This window comes from Triticum urartu, chromosome 1, assembly GCF_003073215.2.
Source record: "Triticum urartu cultivar G1812 chromosome 1, Tu2.1, whole genome shotgun sequence".
Classification (NCBI taxonomy): Eukaryota; Viridiplantae; Streptophyta; class Magnoliopsida; order Poales; family Poaceae; genus Triticum; species Triticum urartu.
In genome coordinates this window covers 142,778,624-142,787,881 of record NC_053022.1, presented here as the reverse complement: position 1 = coordinate 142,787,881, position 9,258 = coordinate 142,778,624, and positions in this window count along the sequence as shown.

Below are 9,258 nucleotides of genomic sequence, written 5' to 3'. Positions count from 1 at the left end.
CAAGGATTCAGATCTCTTAATCGAGTATCCATATTACTGATGTGAAGTCTCTCCATTCTTTTCCATCTATATTCTTATCCGGTGATTCTCATGAAGATTCTAACGGAGCTTCAAGTTCGTCTCTCGTCACTGATTTTCTTCTCCGGTGGAACAAATTCAAGCTTTCGGTGTTGATCATATCTTTTTCCTCGTTTGCAAATACCTTCTCATGCCGGTGCACCTCATATTCATTCACCTCTCGCTATTCAATTCTTCCAGAGTGCTCAAGATATCTTAGAAGATTCGTGTTTTCCACTCTGCATTCGTTCAAGCTCTTTCGAGATTGGTATCTCATTCAAGTCATTTAATTCAACCAGTGCAACCTCCTTTCTCAAGTAATTGTTCAACGGTGTTTCTTTTGAGTGGGCCCTAACCCACAGGTTTTTTCCCCAGGATCTTACCTGACTCTTCTATCTTTCCCGGAGCTATCCTCAAATTCTTTTGAAGTTTGACGTAAGAATGATTTATCATCAGTCAAATGTCCTTCTCCAAGATCTTTCACACTATTTTCTTCGTTGGTTCAACCTTTATAATTTTCATTCGGAGTGCCTCAACAATTCATGGTGGTGTTTCTCGTCATCATTCTCAACATTTGAAGACCGAAGAAGAGTTTCTCTTTAATCTTGCTCCTTTCTCTTCAAGATTCGTGATTCTAGCTTGTTGCCATCCTCTCATAATTGTTTGATTGTGAGAATTCTTTTCACCTATCCGGAGAAATTCAAGATTCTTTTCAGTTTGATTCTCCGAAGGTCATCATTTCAGGATTATTCATTCTCAGCTTTCAGCTATCATTCTCCAATTTTACCGGTGCTTCGTTCAAGTGATCTTTAATCGGCTCGTGATCTCTTCGTTCTCATGTACCTAAATCCTCTCAAGCATCTTCGCGTATTTGCTAATTCTTTCCAGAGTTTCTTTATCTTCTCTTCGTTCTTTTCAATTCTCACGGTGGTTCGTTCAAGAGTTCTCGTCATTCATTGTCATATCAATTCTTTCGTTCTTTCAAATTCTACCGGTGGTTCTTGGAATACCTTCTCAAGTTTGACTTATATCTCTCTTAATCCTATCCACGAGGATAAGTAGTATGCCAAAACCGTTGCTTGTCAGCAATTAAATTGTTGAAGGTTACACATAACATAATTCTTACTCTTGTTTCACACAAGTGATTAATTCCTTATTCCGGAGGCTCATCAAATTCTTGTTTCCATTTGTTCATCTTTCTTTTCCAGAGTGCCAAGTTTTCTCTTTATCTCGTTGTTAAGCTTCATCTAATCATTGCAAGGCTTTAACCTTACTTTCCTCATTTTTCTTTCCGTTCAATCATTCTTTTGTTACCGGAGTTCTTCATGAAGGTTCTACATGATGGTTCATCAAGGATTTAATTTCCTTCTCCAAATTTTTCATCGAGATTCCCTTCTAAGAAGTTCTAGTTTTCTTCTTCTTGCTATCCGGAGTGCAATTCTTTCTTCCATATTATTGGAGGTGGTATTATGTCATTTTGATAATTTAAGTTCATGTTTTCATGATTCACATGTTGTCATGAGTGAGATATTTTAAATTCATCAATCTCTTCGTTGGAGTTATCTTGGGCTATATTTCACCTAAAACCGTCCCTGAGGATTGTTGCTATTTATGGTGCTTATATATGACCCAAGTTCTTCATTTATCCTCCCGGTGAAATATGTTATCGCCTCCTTGGTCATACCAATCCAATTCTTTTCCTGTGAGTGGCAGTTTGTCACCTCATAATTTGACATGTATTCCACAAGACCATATCAAGCTTATTATTTTCGTTGTGGGTTTTCACAACAACTCCGTTCGACCCTTCTCCTAAGGATGCCTTCTCAAGATCTTTTGTGGCGGAAGTTGGCATTTTCTTCTCCATTCTTCTATTTCAATTATCTATCTTCTATTCTTTTGTTTCGGAGGTATTGTAATGTTGCTCTTCTCAACCCATCATCTCGTTTGTCTAAGATCATGTTCTTTTCATGATTGCCCATTTAACCGGAGTGTCGTGTCCTCTGCTCAAGCTCTTTTCTTCCTATCAAGTCTTGTATCTGTTTTCAACCGGAGTGCTATAAGAAATTGTTCTTCCTTGTTCCTCTTTTCTAACGGGGTGTTTTCAACTTCGTTCATCTCCGTTGTATTCTTTCTTTCAATTTGTTCAATTTTTCAAGGTTCTTTGGTTTCACTCGTTTGTCAAAAGAAGCAACTTAGTTTTTACCTCTTCTCTTTTCTCTTTCGTTTTCCCTCCGGTGCCATTCTAGATCTCGGGACGAGATCCTCTCGTAGTGGTGGAGTGTTGTAGCGCCCCGAGACCGATGTGCCACGTGTCTTCCTGTTATTCGCTGTTGTTGCGTTGTCATTGCTTGCGTGTCATGCATTGCATCATGTCATCATGCCATCATCTCATAAATCTTTTGTAACTCAACTAAATAAATCGCTTGGATCTTCGGTCCATTTAAATCGAGGGAATTCGGAATTCACATGGTGATTCTCTTTATAACATATCCTCCTAATATTTAGGGAGCTATTATAAATATTCCATCAATTTGGATTTACCGCAAACACACTTGCAAAATATCCCAATGCCTTTGTCCCATGCATCATCTCCTTTTCTTTTCCTTCTAGTTCTTTCTTCTGCAAGTGCCACTTTCCCCTTCTCAATTAATGTTCATTCTTTTCCTATAAATTCTCGACCATGCCTTCAACCTCTCTATCAAATTTCATCATATTTGGAATTGTTTTGGTTAGGGTTTAAAATGGTTCAAGTTTGAATTGAATTCAAACTTGAATTATTTTTACTTCCTTTAAAAATCTCCAAACCAATTTTGTTAAATAGAGCACATTTTCAGGATCATGAGTACATTTTTATATTTCTCTAGCTCTCTCCCTTTTTTCCCTGCTCTTTCTTTTTGTATTTCTGTCTGAGGAAATAGAAAATAAAGAAAGCAGCAGTGAGGAGTCCAGCAAAGCCCACTCGATCCAGCCCTTTTGACCATCCTTCCCCGCAGCTGGGCCGGCCTCCCAGGCCCACCAAAGCCCCTCTCCAAACCCTAGCAATCCATTCGATCGATCCACTCCCCATCTCCCTCCCGCAGCGCCGCCTCCCTGCTATCGTTTTTTTCCTCTGCCTGATCCCATCTCCCTCGATCTCTCTTTCTCGCTTGCAACAGCAGCTCTCCTCGATCCTCCCCGCCGCCATGCGCCCTCGCCGCTGCGGGCCACCATCGCCGCTGCTTCCTGCGTTGAGGAGCCGCCGTGCCAAGTCCCTGTGTCCGCGGCTCCTACCCCGAGTGCCGCCCCATGGAGCCACGGCCCCCCTGATCCGGTGAGCCCTAGCTCCGCCACCACAGGAGGTCGACCCGACGCCCAATCCCCTCGTCAGCCTCCTTTGCTTTGCCGTCCTCGACCATCGGTGCTTCCACGAGCCGCCCCGTGGCCCCTGCGTTCCTCGCCCCGCTGCTCACGTCTTCTTCACCTCCTGCCGCGAGCTCTGCCTCCTCGCCATGGCCCCTCGCAAGCTCCCTCCGTCAAGCCCCGCCGCCTCCTGCTCTACTCCCTCGTCCCGCCACCAGTCGGGTTGGACGCCCATCTGCCGGATCCGTCCGTCCCGTGGCCGCCCTCTTCATCTGGCGTATCTCGCCTTCGCTGCAAGTCCCTGCCGCCGGCCTTTGTTTTCCCTGCTCGTCGCCTGAGCATCAGCACCCGCTCGCTCGCCCGTGCGTGAGTGCTCACGTGGGCCACTTCGACCGTCGACCTCCTCAAGTTCAGGACCAAGACCCGAGACCTGAGACCCGTGGCCTCCGATGTTAATTTTGTGGACGTCAAGTACCTCTTCCGGTGATCCGAACATCTACGAGCCGTGCACCACTACAGCCAGTGTGTTTTTCGTCAAGTCCGACTACGACACAAACGGCTACACAATGACTCCGAAGAACATGGAAACGCCAAGTTCCTCTCCGAACGTGTACGGCTATCAACGAGTACCTCTACCATCGCCGTGTACCACTACTTCCACTACATCGCGAGAACATCTACTTCCCTCTACGAACTTGATCCGCTTAAAAATGCACGCTTCGAAGGTATAAACCCCGAGACGACCTTCCGAGAACGAATGTGTGTAGTATGAGATGCCCGTGTTTGCACCATGTCCGAGTTGTTCCTTGCGCGTTCCTCTTTTACCTTGCCACCGACATGTGGGAACCCCCGTAATCGGGAGCACCCCACCATCCTTGCATGACACGCTCCCACTTCCTTTTGCACCGGTATCCCCGTGGGCTACCGGAGAACCGATATGTTGTCATGGCATCATTTTCGATTCGTCGTCGTGGCACCCTTTTCCTTTCCACCACGATGACAAATGCTTCATAATAATGCTCTTGTCAAGTTTTAACAAAAATGGCATAAAACTTGCTCATGTCATTCGCATCATGATAATAACATTTAAATGTTAAAAAAATTGTTGTTGCACCAAATTGCTATATGCATATGGGGATTTTCCGGAAATGTTGTTTGTTATTTCCGGCCTCATTTAAACTTGCCTAAATAGTTAGTTTACTTATGCTTCACCTCTTGCCATGTTTAATAACATTTAATATTGTTGGGTACATAATCAAGAGTGAACTAAATAACTTGAATGTGGTGTTTCGTCAATATGCAACTCGTTGCATATCGAGCTCCACTTAATTTGTAGCATTGTTTGTTGCACTTTGCCATGCCATGAATCTTTAAACCGGACATGCATCATAATTGTTTGCGCATCGTGCCATGCTTATGTGATGGTTGTTTACTATGTTGTGTGCTTCTTTTCCGGTGTTTGCTTCTTCGGGTTGGTTCCGATAACGTCGCGTTGTGAGGACCCGTTCGTCTACGTTCCGTTTGTCTTCTTCATGGACTCGTTCTTCTTCCTTGCGGGATTTCAGGCAAGATGATCATACCCTCGAAATCACTACTATCTTTGCTATGCTAGATGCTCGCTCTTTTGCTATGCCCATGCTACGATACCTACCACTTGCTTGTCATGCCTCCCAGTTTGTTGAAACAAGCCTCTAACCCACCTTGTCCTAGCAAACCGTTGATTGGCTACGTTACCGCTTTGCTCAGCCCCTCTTATAGCGTTGTTAGTTGCAGGTGAAGATTGAAGTTTGTTCCTTGTTGGAACATGGAGATACCGTTCCTTGTTGCAACATGTTTACTTGTTGGGATATCACTATATATCTTATTTATTTAATGCATCTATATACTTGGTAAAGGGTGGAAGGCTCGGCCTTATGCCTGGTGTTTTGTTCCACTCTTGCCGCCCTAGTTTCCGTCTATCGGTGTTATGTTCCCGGATTTTGCGTTCCTTACGCGGTTGGGCTATTATGGGAACCCCTTGACAGTTCGCCTTAAGTAAAGCTTTTCTAGCAATGCCCAACATTGGTTTTACCATTTGCCACCTAGCCTTTTCTTTTCCCTTGGGAGTCGCGCTCCTGAGGGTCATCATTATTTTACCCCCCCCGGGCCAGTGCTCCTCTGAGTGTTGGTCCAACTGAGCGATGTCCGAGGCTACCAGGGGCAACTCTGGGCTGGCTTACCCGACGTCTTGCTCATCCGGTGTGCCCTGAGAACGAGATATGTGCAGCTCCTATCGGGATTTGTCGGCACATCTGGGTGGTGTTGCTGGTTTGTTTAGTTTTACCCTGTCGAAATGTCTTGTTGTACCGGGATACCGAGTCTGATCGGAATGTCTCGGGAGGAGGTCTATTCCTTCGTTGACCGTGAGAGCTTGTCATGGGCTAAGTTGGGACACCCCTGCAGGGATTTGAACTTTCGAAAGTCGCGCCCGCGGTTATGGGCAGATGGGAATTTGTTAATGTCCGGTTGTAGAAAACCTGAAGTTGACCTTAATTAAAATGAATCAACCGCGTGTGTAACCGTGATGGTCTCTTTCCGGCGGGGTCCGGGAAGTGAACACGGTTGTTGGAGTTATGCTTGACGTAGGTTGCTATAGGATCACTTCTTGATCATAGATTTCTCGACCGTGCTTTGCCTTCTCTTCTCGCTCTCATTTGCGTATGTTAGTCACCATATATGCTAGTCGCTTGCTGCAGCTCCACCTCATACCTTTACCTTACCCATAAGCTTAAATAGTCTTGATCGCGAGAGTACGAGATTGCTGAGTCCCTGTGGCTCACAGATACTTCCAAAACCAGCTTGCAGGTGCCGATGAGTCCGTGGAGATGACGCAACCAAGCTCAGGAGGAGCTCGATGAAGATCTTGTCCTTTGTGTTGTTTTGTTCTAGTTGATAGTAGTGGAGCCCAGTTGGGGTCGATCGGGGACCTTTGTCGCATTTGGGGTTCTTCTTTTATTTTGGTTCCGTAGTCGGACCTTGATTGTATCTGGTTGATGTAATGCTTTATTCCTGTATTTGTGTGAAGTGGCGATTGTAAGCCAACTATGTATCTCTTTTCCCTTAATGTATTACATGGGTTGTCTGCGAAGATTACCTCACTTGCGACATTGCTTTCAATGCGGTTATGCCTCTAAGTCGTGCTTCGACACGTGGGAGATATAACCGCATCGAGGGCGTTACACCCCCCCCCCGTGGTTCTTGGCTCCAGTATTTTCTTTTATTCCATTAAAAATCTCCAAAAAATTTCGTGCCATTCCGAGAACTTTTTATTTCTGCACAAAAACAACATCATGGTAGTTCTGCTGAAAATAGCGTCAGTCCGAGTTAGTTTCATTCAAATCATGCAAATTAGAGTCCAAAACAAAGAGGAAAAGTGTTAGGAAAAGTAGATACAACTGAGACGTATCAACTCCCTCAATCTTAAACCTTTGCTTGTCCTCAAGCAATTCAGTTGATAAACTGAAAGTGAAAAAAACTTTTATGAACTCTTTTGCTCTTGTTTACATAAATAAGCTTAAGCAGCATCCAGGTTTTCAGCAAAGATCATGACTAACCATATCGACAATAGCTCTTAAAAATTATATTAACTCATATCAATGGCATAATCAACTAGCGAGCAATAATAAGATATCTGACAATAGTGGTATCTCGCTAGCCCTTTCCGAGACCGCAAAACATAAATAAAGAGCACCTCCAAAGTTCAAGCAGCGATTAAACATTGTAAATTTGTAATTCATGGTAGAAAAGATCCAGTCACAATGCACCCAACATTATCTATACACAATGCATGAGGATGACAATAGTGCTCTCAGGTATGGCGCTTATTTGAGAAGATGATGACTCAACATAAAAGTAAATAGATAGTCCCTTCGTAGAGGAAGCAGTGATTTGCAACGGTGCTAGACCTCAAAATTTTAAAATAGAGGTAAATGAAATTTTGAGAAATGCACCCTTCTTGTTTACTTCGCGACCATTAGTTATCGGTATCTTCCATGATAAACACATTAGTGGCGGTTCCCAAGCGATAAAAAGTAAAGGTTTACTCCCCCTCTACCAACAAGCAGACTCCATGGCTGATCCGAATCCACGGGTACTGTCCATACCAACAACAATCCTGGGGGAGTTTTGTTTAATTGTTTGCAATTTTCATTTCGGGACTGGGAATCCCTATTACCGCCCCTCTCGTGCAAGGACGAGTGAATAAACACTCTGAAGGAAATATGCCCTAGAGGCAATAATAAAGTTGTTATTTTATATTTCCTTATTCATGATAAATTTTTATTATTCATTCTAGAATTGTATTGATCGGAAACCTTAATACATGTGTGAATACATAGACAAAACACTGAGTCCCTAGTGAACCTCTACTTGACTAGCTCATTGATCAAAGATGGTTAAGGTTTCCTAACCATGGACATGAGTTGTCATTTGATAACGGGATCACATCATTAGGAGAATGATGTGATGGCCATGACCCATCCATTAGCTTAGCATATTGATCGTTGAGTTTTATTGCTATTGCTTTCTTCATGTCATATACATATTCCTTGGACTATGAGATTATGCAACTCCCGGATACCGGAGGAATACCTTGTGTGCTATCAAACATCACCAACGTAACTGGGTGATTATAAATATGCTCTACAGGTATCTCCGAAGGTGTTTGTTGGGTTGGCATAGACCGAGATTAGGATTTGTCACTCCGGGTATCGGAGAGGTATCTCTGGGCCCTCTCGGTAATACACATCATAAGAAGCCTTGCAAGCAAAGTGACTAATGAGTTAGTTGCGGGATGATGTATTACGGAACGAGTAAAGAAACTTACTGGTAACGAGATTGAACTAGGGATGAAGATACCGACGGTCGAATCTCGGGCAAGTGACATACCGATGACAAAGGGAATAACGTATGTTGTCATTACAGTTCGACCGATAAAGATCTTCGTAGAATATGTAGGAGCCAATATGAGCATCCAGGTTCTGCTATTGGTTATTGACCAGAGAGGTGTCTCGGTCATGTCTACATAGTTCTTGAACCCGTAGGGTCCGCACACTTAACGTTCGATGACGATTTTGTATTATATGAGTTATGTGTTTTGGTGACCGAATGTTGTTCGGAGTCCTGGATAAGATCACGGACATGACGAGGAGTATCGAAATGGTCGAGAGGTAAAGATTGATATATAGGATGATGGTATTCAGACACCGGAAGTGTTCCGGGGGTACCGGGTACATATCGGGTCACCGGAAAGGGGTTCCGGGCACCCCCGGCAAAGATACGGGCCTAATGGGCCAAGAGGGGAAACGCAGTAGCCAGCATGGGCTGGTGCGCCCCCCATATATGCCTAACCAGAAGGGGAAGGAAAGAGGAGAAGAGAGAAGGAGGGGGAGGGATTCGGCCTCCCCCTTCTTTCCCTCCTCCCTCTTCCTTCCTCCCCCCTCCGGAAATTATGGTAGGGGGGGCGAATTGGACAAGGCCCCCAAGTAGGATTCCTCCTAATTGGGCCCCCCTTGGCTACTCGCTCCCCCTCCCACCTAGATATATGAGGGGGAGGCACCTAGAAGACACATCAACTTCTGTTTGCCGTGTGCGGCGCCTCCCTCCACAGATTACACCCTCGGTCATATTCTCGTAGTGCTTAGGCAAAGCCCTGCCCGGATCACATCACCATCACCATCACCATGCTGTCATGCTGACAGAACTCATCTACTTCCTCGACACTTTGCTGGATCAAGAGTTCAAGGGACGTCATCGAGCTGAACATGTGCAGAACTCGGAGGTGTCGTGCGTTCGGTGCTTGATCGGTCAGAACGAGAAGAAGTT